Source organism: Heptranchias perlo, chromosome 7 (assembly GCF_035084215.1).
Source record: "Heptranchias perlo isolate sHepPer1 chromosome 7, sHepPer1.hap1, whole genome shotgun sequence".
In the NCBI taxonomy this organism is placed as follows: Eukaryota; Metazoa; Chordata; class Chondrichthyes; order Hexanchiformes; family Hexanchidae; genus Heptranchias; species Heptranchias perlo.
The window spans coordinates 11,228,564-11,242,808 of NC_090331.1; the positions used below are offsets into that span (position 1 = coordinate 11,228,564).

Genomic DNA, 14,245 nt, shown 5'->3' on the forward strand with positions numbered 1-14,245 from the left:
GCACTACGTACCCCTAAGATGAATTCATGACTGAGGAGCTGGCACATAGCGAAGCCAGAGGGCGGATCAAACTGTGCTGCTTCATTCAAAACTCTGCTGCCTGTATCCTAACTCGCACCAAGTTTCATTCTCCCATCAACCCCTGTGCTCGCTGACCTACATGGGCTCCCGGTCCAGCAGTGCCTCAGATTTAAAATTCTCATCCTTGTGTTCAAATCCCTCAATAGTCTCGCCCCCTCCCCTATCTCTGTAACCTCCTCCAGTCCTACAACCCTCCGAGGTCTCAGCGTTCCTCCAATTCTTGCCTCTTGTGCAGCCCCCATTTCCTTCGCCCCACCAATGGCGGCCATGCCTTCAGCTGCCTAGGCCCTAATCTCTGGAATTCCCTCCCTAAACCTGCCCCAACTCTCTCCCCTCCTTTAAGACGCTCCTTAAAACCTACCTCTGGCCAAGCTTTTAGTCACCCATCCTAATAGCTCATGTGGCTCAGTGTCGAATTTTTGTCTGATTACGCTCCTATGAAATGCCTTGAGACATTTTACTATGTTAAAGGCACTATATAAATGTTGTTGCTTTTACACTGATTTGAAGTAATATCAACAGCACTGGGAACAGTTGCCTTGGAAATGATGTGTGGCATGGAGAGAATCATAGAAAGGTTACACAGCACGGAAGGAGGCCATTCAGCCCATCGAGCCCATGCCGGCTCTATGCAAGAGCAATCCAGCTAGTCCCACTCCACCGCCCTTTCCCCGTAGCCCTGCAAATTTTTTCTTTTCAAGTACTTATCCAGTTTCCATTTGAAGGCCATGATTGAATCTGCTTCCAACACCCCCTCGGGCAGTGCATTCCAGATCACAACCACTCGCTGTACAAAGAAAGTTTTTCCTCATGTCACCGTTGGTTCTTTTGCCAATCACCTTAAAGATTTGTCCTTTGGTTCTTGACCCTTCCGCCAATGGGAACAGTTTCTCTCTATCTACTCTGTCTAGACCATTCATAATTTTGAATACCTCGCAACCGTCTCTGTTCCAAGGAGAACAACCCCAGCTTCTCCAGTCTATCCACGTAACTGAAGTCCCTCATCCCTGGAATCATTCTAGTAAATCGCTTCTGCACCCTCTCTAAGGCCTTCACATCTTTCCTGAAGTGCGGTGCCCAGAACTGGACACAATACTCCAGTTGTGGCCGTACCAGTGTTTTATAAAGGTTCATCATGACTTCCATACTTTTGTACTCTATGCCTCTATTTATAAAGCCCATATATGCTTTTTTTAACCGCTTTCTCAACCTGCCCTGCCACCTTCAACGATTTATGCACATACACCCCCAGATCTCTCTGTCCCTGTACCCCTTTTAGAGTTGTGCCCCCTAGTTTATAATTTATAAGTATCCTGAACAGAGGAAAGATACCACAAAAGAAGGGGAATGAAGTATTTTAATTTTTTTTGTCTCCCTCCCACCACAGCGCCTCCTTCAGTCAGGAGGATTAGAATCAATGTGTTTCTCCATGACCACTGCTGGCACAACCTCAACCAACATCCGCAAGTGCACTTTCCAGCAGGAGTCATCCCATAATTATAGGAACATAGGAACGGGAGTAGGCCATTCAGCCCCACGAGCCTGATCCGCCATTCAATTGGATTATGCCTGATCTGTACCTCAACCTCATTTACCCGCTTTGTTTCCATATCTTTTAATACTCTTGCCGAACAAAAATCTATCAATGTCAGTTTTGAAATTTTTAATTGACCCCCCAGCCTCTGCAACTTTTTGAGGGAGAGAGTTCCAGATTTCCACTACCCTTTGTGAGAAGAAGTGCTTCCTGACAGCACCCCTGAATGGCCCTGCTCTAATCCCCCTCCGTCCCATTCCCCCTTCCCAATCCAAATTGCAACAACTCGATTGCTGCCTCAGCCAAGTCTAAGTTCTGGACTCTCCCATCAAAGGAAATAGTTTCTCTCTATCTACCCTATCAAATCCTTTAATCATCTTAAACACTTCAATTCGATCAACTCTTAATCTAATATACTCAAGGGAACACAAGCCTAGTCTATGCCACCTATTTTCATCATTTTGGTGTATCAGATAAAAGAACCATGACTTTGAACCAAACAGTGGATGTCCAAAGGGACTTAGGGGTTCAGGTACATAGATCATTGAAGTGTCATGAACAGGTGCAGAAAATAATCAAGAAGGCAAATGCAATGCTGGCCTTTATATCCAGAGGACTAGAGTACAAGGGGACAGAAGTTATGCTGCAGCTATACAAAACCCTGGTTAGACCGCACCTGGAGTACTGTGAGCAGCTCTGGGCACCGCACCTTCGGAAGGACATATTGGCCTTGGAGGGAGTGCAGCGTAGGTTTACTAGAATGATACCTGGACTTCAAGGGTTAAGTTATGAGGAGAGATTACACAAATTGGGGTTGTATTCTCTAGAGTTTCGAAGGTTAAGGGGTGATCTGATCGAAGTTTATAAGATATTAAGGGGAACAGATAGGGTGGATAGAGAGAAACTATTTCCGCTGGTTGGAGATTTTAGGAATAGGGGGCACAGTCTAAAAATTAGAGCCAGACCTTTCAGGAGTGAGATTAGAAAACGTTTCTACACACAAAGGGTGGTAGAAGTTTGGAACTCTCTTCCGCAAACGGCAATTGATGCTAGCTCAATTGCTAAATTTAAATCTGAGATAGATAGCTTTTTGGCAACCAAAGGTATTAAGGGATATGGGCCAAAGGCAGGTATGTGGAGCTTGATCACAGATCAGCCATGATCTTATCAAATGGCGGAGCAGGCACGAAGGGCTGAATGGCCTACTCCTGTTCCTATGTTTTTCCCCCCTCCTCCTCTTTCTCCCTCCTTTCTCCCTCCCCCACTTCCCCTACCTCCTCCCCTCGTTCACCAGCCCCACCCCCCTCATTCCCCTCCTGCCTCATTCACCTGCCCCCATTCCCCTCCTCCTCATTCACCAACCCCCTCCCCCCTCATTCCTCTACCAGGTGTCAGCTGTTGCTCAGTGGGTAGCTCTCTCGCCTCTGAGTCAGAAGGTCGTGGGTTCAAATCCCACTCTAGAGACTTAAGCATAAAATCTGGGCTGATACTCTAATGCAGTACTGAAGGAGTGTTGGAGCTGCTGTCTTTCAGATGAGATGTTAAACTCAGGCCCCATTTGCCCTCTCGGGTGGATGTAAAAGATTCTGTGGCACTATTTTGAAGAAGAGCAGAGCCGGTGTCCTGGCCAATATTTATCCCTTGAGCAACATCACTTTAAAAAAAAAACACAGATTATCTGGTCATTTATCTCGTTGTTTGTGGGACCTTGCTGTGCACAAATTGGCTGCTGCGTTTCCAACATTACAACAGCGACTACACTTCAAAAGTACTTCATTGGCTGTAAAGCGCTTTGTGAGGCCATGAAAAGCGCTAGAAAAATGCAAGTCTTTCTTTCTTTCCCCCCTATTCCCCTACCTCCTCCTCCTGTTCCCCAGCCCCTCCCCATTCCCTACCTCATCTACCCCGTCTCCCCATTCCCCTACTTCCTCCCCCCATTCCCTTATCCTGCCCCCCCCATTCCCCCCCCATCCCCCAACCGCGTCCCCCCATCCCCCAACCCTGTTCCCTACCTGTCTCCCCCATTCCACATTCCCCATCCCCCTCCCCCCTCAGTTCCCCCTCCCCCCTCAGTCCCCCCATTCCCCCTCCGTCCCATTCCCCCTTCCCAATCCAAATTGCAACAACTCGATTGCTGCCTCAGCCGAGTCTAAGTCTGACTTGTCTAAGTCAGCACAGACTGGCGATCCACGGTCTGATTAATTTAACACCTGGTTAGTGTGTCCCAGCAAACAACAAGCCGAAAGTGTGGACAAACTGAAAAGTCTTACTGGAAGAATGATATGTATGTGTGTGTGTGCTTTATTTTATATCAATGTTTTGTTGACAAGAGGCAGCCACCACCTCCTGCTAATACTAACAAGGCTCCGGTTAACGTTAATTTGAACAGGAGATGTCATGCTGCCAATACAGCTGTTGGCTGCTAATGATTTCATTTTTAAATTTTTGATGCGGGCTGCAAGAGCAGAATCGAGCGCTGCAATCATAGAGGTGGTGGGGGGGGGACATAGTTTCTGTGTCATTAAGATGAGTGGCTAATAGGGGAGAGGAGTCTCATCAGACTTAGCATACCATTGACAGAGCCACATCACCAGTGCGCCTCAGCATGTGAAGGCACTCCTCCTCCCACATCAGAAAATACTTATTATTTCAACCAGGTTTTCACAAATCTATTTCTGTCTTTCAACCTTTCTCTGTTCTCTTGCTCCTTAATTTGATTTTTTTTTAAATCTCCTACGATTCTCTCTTTTTTTTTTGGTAAATGAATACAAATATGGATGTAATAAAGAACAATTAAAATCAGCAGCAAACCTGGAAGTGTAATTAGTTGTCCCGACTTGATTAAAACTCAGCTCTGTCCTTGGGGAAGGGGGCGGGAATTCTTGATTTTTGCTTTAAAAATAAATGCTTGTGTCAAAAGAGTTCTTCGTGATTAAAGTCCTTTCTGCAGCTTGTCAAATTATCGAGGTAAGGAAGGAGGGGTTGATTTTATTCCTCCCCCCTCCCCATCTTCCCTTTGCATTATTTGAGGCTCATGCAGTGATTACCCACCCTTTGTGCCATCACAGAGCTGTCTTCTCTTTGAGTGACAGGCCTGCCAGTATGCAGTGAGAGAGCAATAATGCATTCTATTATGCACGTCAAAAAAAAGGAGAGGAGGGGGACCAGGAATGTAAAATAGCAGAGATTAGGGAAGGGACCGGGGAGAAAGATCAGGTTAAACCTCAGCTCGGTGAACTCAAAGTGACTTCTAACACGGTGGCCCTGTCAACGTAACAAAACGCTGCATTTTAATATTCCAAAGAGGCTAATTATGTATGTGTTGCACCGAGGAAGCATAATCTCTCCCTAGATCTGCATTTAAAACCATTTTCTTTGCATCAAACGCCAAGACCTATCTGCATGTTACCCCAGTGAGCTCTGACACGCTTAGGCTGTGACAATATTGCTCTAAGTTAATTTATAAATGTGCCTTCCTGACGATTTTTATTCTTAAGTATTTCAATCGAGGCTTTTTTCAAAAGATAAATTTATATATATATTTTTTTTTAAATTCTGAATCCTGCCACGGTTTAGTGGGGTTAATGTCAGCGTGCGTGTGTGAAAATTTGAACTGCATCGTTCTCCGAGTTTCTGAAATGTAGTTGGAGACCAGCCAGGGATCGGTGTAATATTATAAATCAAAATTCCACTTCATTCAATGACGGTGATTAAAGATGATTGGGTTATATTTTATGAATTGATGTTTACTTTTCAAAGTGGAAACTTCTCCTCAAAATAGATTATTTAATAGTGACACGTTAAAATGGGAGCTAAAGCATCCACTACTTTTTTTTTGTTGAAAAAAACCTTTTGCCTCCAGTCCTGTCCTGAAGGCAGTGAGCCCGTGCCATTTCTAAGCAGTGCCCTCCAGTACCCCTCGTACGAGCGACCTGTTTGCACGAGCGAGTGTCACTGGGCTGTTCCATTGTGGGGCGGGGGTGGTGCAGCCAATCCTCATCCACCGTACATTTCCCTTAGGGGTTGCTTGATGGCAAGCAGGAGCGAGGAACCTGGCTGATTTCCACCCCTAACGCCCGCCGCCCACCCCCACTTTCCTCTCGTTAATTCAGTGACACTGAGCTAATTATCCTTCCTCCACTCCTGAGCCAGCTGAGAGCAACTGAGTGCAAGCGGAGGATTGAGACCCAGGGCCTACCTGTTCTGTATGCATCTATACCAAAGCAATAAGACAATAGGGAATCATAAAATGTCACATTTCTGTCAAACAAGATTTTAAAAAAACATTTGCCAGTAGAGTCATCGAATCATACAGCACAGAAGGAGGCCATTCGGCCCATTGTGCCTGCTCTTTGAAAGAGCAATCCAATTAGTCCCATTCCCCTGCTCTTTCTACATAGCCCTGAAAATTTTTACTGCATAATAAAAGCGTTGAAGAATTTAAGTCTAGGTAGTATGGGAGCCCATACAGTTGGAAAATTGCATTATAGTTTCTGCTTTCAAGGCTTGTATTTGGACATAAAATATAGTGGAGGGATGGTTTAGCAGAGAGTTGATCTCACTTTCATTTCTGTTAGCTGATTTTGTTCATGAACTAAAATGAAGTCTTTGGATGAGCTGTTACACTCAGGTCCTGTCTGCCTGTTCGGGTGAATGTTGGAACGGGAATTCTCCTGCTGTCCTGAGCAACTTTGACCTCTTATCCAGCACCACCACCACAAAAAAAAAACAGATTAACTGGTTAAATTCAACCCACCGCTATTTGCGGGATCATGCTGTGCACAAAATGGCTGCAGTGTTTGCATATACAGGTAACTATATTTCGTGCGTGAAATGCTTTGAGACATTTCAGATGCATAAGAACATAAGAACATAAGAAATAGGAGCAGGAGTAGGCCAACCGGCCCCTCGAGCCTGCTCCGCCATTCAATAAGATCATGGCTGATCTGATCCTAATCTCAAATCTAAATTCATGTCCAATTTCCTGCCCGCTCCCCGTAACCCCTAATTCCCTTTACTTCTAGGAAACTGTCTATTTCTGTTTTAAATTTATTTAATGATGTAGCTTCCACAGCTTCCTGGGGCAGCAAATTCCACAGACCTACTACCCTCTGAGTGAAGAAGTTTCTCCTCATCTCAGTTTTGAAAGAGCAGCCCCTTATTCTAAGATTATGCCCCCTAGTTCTAGTTTCACCCATCCTTGGGAACATCCTTACCGCATCCACCCGATCAAGCCCCTGCACAATCTTCTATGTTTCAATAAGATCGCCTCTCATTCTTCTGAACTCCAATGAGTAGAGTCCCAATCTACTCAACCTCTCCTCATATGTCCGCCCCCTCATCCCTGGGATTAACCGAGTGAACCTTCTTTGTACTGCCTCGAGAGCAAGTATGCCTTTTCTTAAGTATGGACACCAAAACTGTATGCAGCATTCCAGGTGCGGTCTCACCTGCTAAGGCATTGTATAAAGCGAGTTTCTTTTTCTTCCTCCTTTCTAAAATTAAGTTTACAATGGCTAGTTTTTCACTGGTTTTACAAGGATTGTTTCAAATGCTTTTTACTTCCTGGCTGGATGGCCTGTCACCATGCCGCTTGCAGTTTTGCGCCAAGCCACTGGGAGATGTGCAAGGGTCTTGCCTGTTACAAGGCTTCCTCCCTCACGCCCTACAGGAAAAGCACGGTTCCTCCTCTGGAGGAATTCCGCACGCTTGCTCCTCCTTGGGAACTGTGCCCGTCCACGTGAATCTTCCCACTCTTGGGCAGCGGCACCGCTGGGGAGTCCTTGACACAGAAGTTTACAAAAAAAAACGTTAAAATTAAATAAACCGAAGTTTCTCCTTTTTCTCTAATCCGAACAGGAGTAGGCCATTCAGACCCATGGGCCTGTGCCGCCATACAATTAGATCATGGCTGATCTGTACCTCAGCTCCATTTGCCCATCTTCGCTCCATATCCCTTGATACCCTTACCCAACAAAAATCTGTCTTGAAAGCTCCAATTGTCCCCCAGCATCCACAGCCTTTTGGGGGTGAGAATTCCAGATCCCCATTATCCTTTGTGTAAAAAAAAAGTGCTTCCCGATCTCCCCACTAAATGGCCTAGCTCTCATTTTAAGATTATGTCCCTTCGTTTTTGATTCTTTTACCAGAGGAAATAGTTTCTTAGCAATGCTGTGAAATCATTTTAATTTTTGTCTCTGCAGAATGACCCAGTGGATTTGAAAAATGTTCAGAAACCTAGGTCAGGGTCGAAGTTGACATTACCAATGATTGACTAGGAGTTGGAGAGAAGACGAGGATAAATCAAAGAGTAGAGTTTCAGTGATGCTGAGCTTTGAGATTTTAAAAGTACTGCAGATTGCAGGAGGGAGGGAATACGAGGCATCGGATTTTGTGTTTCATTGGTTGATATTTTTTCTGTTTCTTCCATTTAACTTTGTCAGACTTGGCATATGAGCCGACGGTGACACATTAACCATGAATGCAGTAAGAAATAGAATAGCACCATATAGGTCACAAAACAATGCACAGTCCTGGGAGCCAAGTAATCAACTCGTAATCATGACTGCAGGGTATCCACTAGTCCAAAACAGCCAGCACAAAGAGCCAAGGACCCACAGAAACCCAAGAACTTGCGTAGAAGTCGGTCTGATTTAGAATGCTGCGTCCAGTTTTGGTCCCCTCTGGAACAAATTCAGTGGCAGGGGTGGGGGAACACTAGATTGATACCTAGTTTAAAGCCCCTTAGTTACCACGATAGGCTTAGCGGGCTGGGGCTTTTTACTTTAGACCTCAAGGAGATTTGATTGAAGTCTTTTTAAAATAACAAAAGGATTAGATTTGGTCCATGTGGATAGGCTATTTGAGTTAGGCCCCTGCACCGTGACCTTGTCTCCTCGTCTCCTTGGCCTCCTCCTGGTTCGCATCTACATCGCATCTCTGTGACATCATCATAGAATTACGCAGCACAGAAGGAGGCCATTCAGTCGATCGTGTCTTTGAAAGAGCTATCCAATTAGTTCCACTCCGCTGGTCTCTCCCCATAGCCCTGCATATTTTTTCTTTGAGTATATATCTAATTTCCTTTTGAAAGTTACTATTGAATCTGCTTCCACCACTCTTTCAGGCAGTGCATTCCAGATCATCACAACTCGCTGCGTAAAAAAAATTCTCCACGTCTCACCTCTGCTTCTTTTGCCAATGGTCTTAAATCTGTGTTTTTTGGTTACTGACCCTCCTGCCAGTGGAAACAGTTTCTCCTTCTAACCCGTCATAATTTTAAACACCTCTATTAAATCTCCTCTTAACCTTCTCTGCTCTAAGGAGAACAATCCCAGCTTCTCCAGTCTCTCCACATAACTGAAGTCCTTCATCCCTGGTACCATTCTGGTAAATCTCCTCTGCACCCTCTCCAAGGCCTTAAGATCCTTTCTAAAGTGTGGTGCCCAGAATCGGACACAATACTCCAGTTGAGGCCAAACCAGTGATTTATAAAGGTAACTTCCTTGCTTTTGTACTCAAGCCTCTATTAATAAAGCCAAGGACCTCATATGTTTTTTTAAACAGCTTTATTATCTTGTCCTGCCACCTTCAAAGATTTGTGTATGCGTACGTACTAAAACTAATATGAACACTGATCTCACTAAAGTTAGGGAATGCCTATAAATGCTCATATCATTGCACACTGCACAACAAAAAAGGTCTTTAAGATTATGAAGGGGTTCGATAGGGTAGACGTGGAGAAGATATTTCCACATGTGGGGGAGTCCAAAACTAGGGGTCGTAAATATAAAATAGTCACTAATAAATCCAATAAGGAATTCAGGGGAAACTTCTTAACCTAGAGAGTGGCTAGAATGTGGAACTTGCTACCACATGGAGTAGTTGAGGCGAATAGTATAGATGCATTTAAGGGGAAGCTAGATAAGTACATGAGGGAGAAAGGAATAGAAGGTTATGCTGATAGGGTGAGATGAAGTAGGGTAGGAGGAGGCTCGTGTGGAGCATAAACGCTGGCCTGTTTCTGTGCTGTTATTTCTATGTAATTCCATGTGAGTAGCAGGATGCAGGATCAGACCTGCAATGGAAAAGGATTTTCCATTTTCTACCTTGCCAAGATGAGAAAATATTAACGGGGAAACCAGACGCTTCAGCCAGAAAGAGAGCTCAAATGAGACGGTGGGTCAGACACCTTGGACTATTCTTGCTCAAGCCCTAGTGACCAGTCCGAGAGCATCACTGGGGAAAGCAGCCAATAGATTTCCATGCATCCCCTATTGAGTGGCGAACATGCTCAAGATTTAGGGGGAGAAATAGGAAAATAACTTGTAAAAGGGAACAAACAATTATGTCAAAGCCAAATAATTTCCAACCTACACAGCATAGGAACTTAATAATATACTTTAGAATGCTAGACTGTTGTACTCAGCCTGCAATGTCTGAAGTTTTTTTGAATAAATACATTTCATGTACCAAGAGCTTTTCAGTAAATGGGGGTTAAAAGGATCAAACGATAAGTGTTCTGACGTGCTTCAATCCAAAACGTATCAGTACTTCGTATGAGCAATCCTGTTGCAACGACAGCATTCCCAGGGGCCCGACATTCCACAGATTCGAGGCCTAGGATCTGCTCCGTTTGGGACCAGACCAGCAAAACTAAACCAAACTGTAGCATCTGAAGTGCATATGGAGGATAACGCTATAATTCTGCCAAGGGCACCTTTAGTTACGTGGCTATTCAGAGGCAGGGATCGGGTAGAACAACAACCTTGTACTAAGTGGACTCCTTGATGTTACCTGCCCTGTCCTCCTCCCCAGAGCTGGCCATTTCACCCATGAGGACGGCCTCAATCGGGATCTTGGGTTCATGTCGCGCTACACGTAACCCCACCAGGGGAAAAAAAAAGTTATCTGTTTTTAATACAACTGGTCATTCTCTCTCTCTTTCTCTTCCTTTCGGATGTTTCTCTCTCTCTCTCTCCCTCTCTTTCTTTGGTTCTGGCCGTTTGTATATTCAGTTGTCTGGGGTATCTAAGGTTTCTCTGTCTGAACACTATTCAATTAATTTGATGGCCTTGATAACGGGCAGTTGGTGGAAAGATTGTCTGTAATCACCAGGCATTGTTCTATGACTATATATGCGGTAATTTTCAATGAGTCTCGACACTCACCTGACGAAGGAGAAAGCCTCCGAAAGCTTGTGATTTTCAAATAAAACAGTTGGACTGTAACCTGGTGTTGTAAGATTCCTTACAATGGTTTAGTATGTGGTTGGGGGAGGAGAAGAGAAGGTTTGGTAACTCAATTCCCTCGGTACTTTTGTGAACCTTTACGAGAAAGCACTTAACTGGTTTTGTCTCAGTAGTACAAGGAACAGAGGGTTTGGTTCCTGACCTGAGGTCATTGGTTTAAGTCGTTGGATCCCTGTCACTCTAATTTGTCTGCCGTTTTGGGATGGGTGGCAAATGAAACAGAGTGCACTTTTTATTTTAAAAAGGGCGTGCCATCTCCAGTTGGGGGGAGGTCATCTTTGGGTGGTGGGAGGTGTTGGACTTCATCTCAGTTCACATTATGGGATGGGTTAAAATTACTCAGTACCTCGAACAGCGAGTTGCATTTCGTGAAAAGTGTAAGGGTGGGGGGGTGGATTTCTGGTCCCAAGCAGGAGTCAGGGCGCTCACCAAAGGTTAGGTTTCAGAGGTTGGCTTTGAGGTTTGTTGAAGGTGGTCAGGGGGATGAAGCAACATGGATAGCTTTAGGGGGAGAATTTCAGAGATATGATAACAAAAGACTCTGGCATCAATGTTGGGGTGGGGTGGGAGGGGCAAGAGGGGAGAACTGGGAGTAGTCCAGTCTCGATAGAGTGGCAGATGCGAGTGGGTGATGTAAGGTTGGAGGCAGTCGCAGGGGTGAGGATGGAAAGAGGTGAGGACGAGGAGTTTGAAATCCATGTGTTAGGGATATGGGACCCAGTGGAATTTGGCAAGGGGGCAGGACTGAGAAGTGATTGCCAATTGGAGAGTAGCACTAGCACCAATCACAGCAAAGTCAATCACCTCGAAGCCGTTCGGCCCTCCCAAGCTAGTGTAGGATGCATCGTAGCAAATGGTCTGTGGGGAGCAGCAATAAAGGAACGTTGCAGATAAAGCAAGATTCTGTGCAGGCAGGAATCTAAAGTTGGGGGAAGGGGAGTAGTGACTAATGCACAGATTCCAATTGTTGAAACTTTTCAGTGATTTTCTTTTTTGTAGACAGGAATCGAGAAAGCTAACAGTGTTGACGTCACCTGGTTGGGTAAGATTTTGTTGTTGACAATGGGAACTCTGTGAGGACGCTTTGTAGATATGTTTTTAATGGTTATTAAATATAGCCCCATGTGCGGGGCTGAAAGGGCAGCATGCCAAGCCCAGTGCACTGTGAAGCTCCTCCCTTCGGATGGTTTAAATAACAGCAACAGTGATGGCAGACGAGTGTCCCTTTTGAAACGCGTGCCATGTTCTCTGGCCAAAGAGGGCGCTGTTCAGCTGCCAGGATGGAGCAAGCCCCAAACTGTGTGGTTGGAGTTAACCCACTTTCTACAACGATGATAGAAAGTGGAGCCATGCATATTTTCGAGAGGCAGTTGTGTGCAAAATGTATTTTTGCACCTTCTTGGCATATTGAATAATACAGCGACGATGTTCGCAAAGGGAGTGCAGCAGTGGGAACTGAGTCTTTGCAACCTCTAGACTTGGCTCTTCCAATGCTCTCCTGGCCGGCCTCCCATCTCCCACCCTCCATAAACTTGAGCTCATCCAGAACTCTGTTGCCCATTTCCTAACTCACACCAAGTCCCATTCACCAATCACCCCTGTGCTCACTGACCTACATTGGCTCCCGGTACGGCAACACCTCGATTTTTAAATTTGCATCCAAGTTTTCAAATCCCCCTATGGCCTCGTCCCTCTCTATCTGTCACCTCCTCCAGCCTTACAAACCTCTGAGATCACTGCACTCCACCAATCCTGGCCTCTTGCGCGTCCCTGATTTCCATCGCTCCACCATTGGCGGCCGTGCCTTCAGCTGCCTAGGCCCTAAGCTCTGGAATCCCTAAACCTCTCCGTCTCTCTACCTCTCTCTCCTCCTTTAAGACGCTCCTTAAAACCTACCTCTTTGACCAATCTTTTGGTCACATCTCCTCATGTGGTTCAATGTCATATTTTGTCTGATAATGCTCCTGTGAAGTGCCTTGGGATATTTTCCTATGTTAAAGGCTCTATATAAATGCAAGTTGTTGTAGTTGAGTATGTTACACGGAAGAGCCCCTGTGCTGGACTCTGTACTTTAAACCCCAATCCAGGCTTGCTCCGAGAGTGCAGTTGTTGTGGTCCTTATCAGTTCAGTGTTTTTAATATGAAACAGATTATTGCCACTTGTTCCCACCTCGCAGCACAGTCAGCTAACAGTGAGCAGTCATATGACTCAGACTGAAAAACAGCAAGTTTGCCATTTATGTAGAGTTACTTAGAATTTACAGCACAGAAACAGGCCACTCGGCCCAACTGGTCCATGCCGGTGTTTATGCTCCACACGAGCCTCCTCCCGCCCGACTTCATCTCACCCTATCAGGATACCCTTCTATTCCTTTCTCCCTCATGTACTTGTCTAGCCTCCCTTTAAATGCATCTATGCTATTTGCCTCAACTACTCCTTGTGGTAGCAAGTTCCACATTCATATAGAATCATAAAAAAATTATGGAGCAGAAGGAGGCCATTCGGGCCATCATGTCAACGCTGGCCAAAAATGAGCCATCCAGCCTAATCCCACTTTCCAGCACTTGGTCCGTAGCTCTGTAGGTCACGGCACTTCAGGTGCACATCCAAGTACTTTTTAAATGAGTTGAGGGTTTCTGCCTCTACCACCCTTTCAGGCAGTGAGTTCCAGACCCCCACCACCCTCTGGGTGAAAAAAATTCTCCTCCGCTCTCCTCTAATCCTTCTACAAATCACTTTAAATCTATGCCCCCTGGTTATTGACCTATCTGCTAAGGGAAATAGGTCCTTCCTATCCACTCTATCTGGGCCCCTCATAATTTTGTACGCCTCAATTAAATCACCCCTCAGCCTCCTCTGTTCCAAAGGGAACAACCCCTGCCTATCCAATCTTTCCTCATAGCTAAAATTCTCCAGTCCTGGCAACATCCTCGCAAATCTCCTCTGTACCCTCTCTAGTGCAATTACATCCTTCCTGTAATGTGGTGACCAGAACTGTACGCAGTACTCAAGCTGTGGCATAACCTCCCTGCTCTTATATTTTATGCCTTGGCTAATAAAGGAAAGTATTCCCTATGCCTTCCTAACCACCTTATCTACCTGTCCTGCTACCTTCAGGGATCTGTGGACATGCAGTCCAGGGTCCCTCTGTTCTTCTACACCTCTCAATATCCTCACATTTATTGTGTATTCCCTTGCCTTGTTTGCCCTCCCCAGATGTATTACCTCACACTTCTCCGGATTGAATTCCATTTGCCGCTTTTCTGCCCACCTGACCAGTCCATTGATGTCTTCCTGCAGTCTACAGCTTTCCTCCCCACTGTCAACCACACAACCGATTTTTGTATCATCTGCCCCCATTCTAACCACTCTCTAGGT

The 14,245-nt window shown here is 45.4% G+C and overlaps 1 protein-coding gene across 5 annotated transcripts in view; it reads left to right on the forward strand.

Moving 5' to 3' along the window:
* sema5ba (sema domain, seven thrombospondin repeats (type 1 and type 1-like), transmembrane domain (TM) and short cytoplasmic domain, (semaphorin) 5Ba) overlaps window positions 1-14,245 on the forward strand; it is a 300,621-nt gene that overhangs the window by 5,523 nt on the left and 280,853 nt on the right. The gene's annotated exons all lie outside the window — the stretch shown is intronic.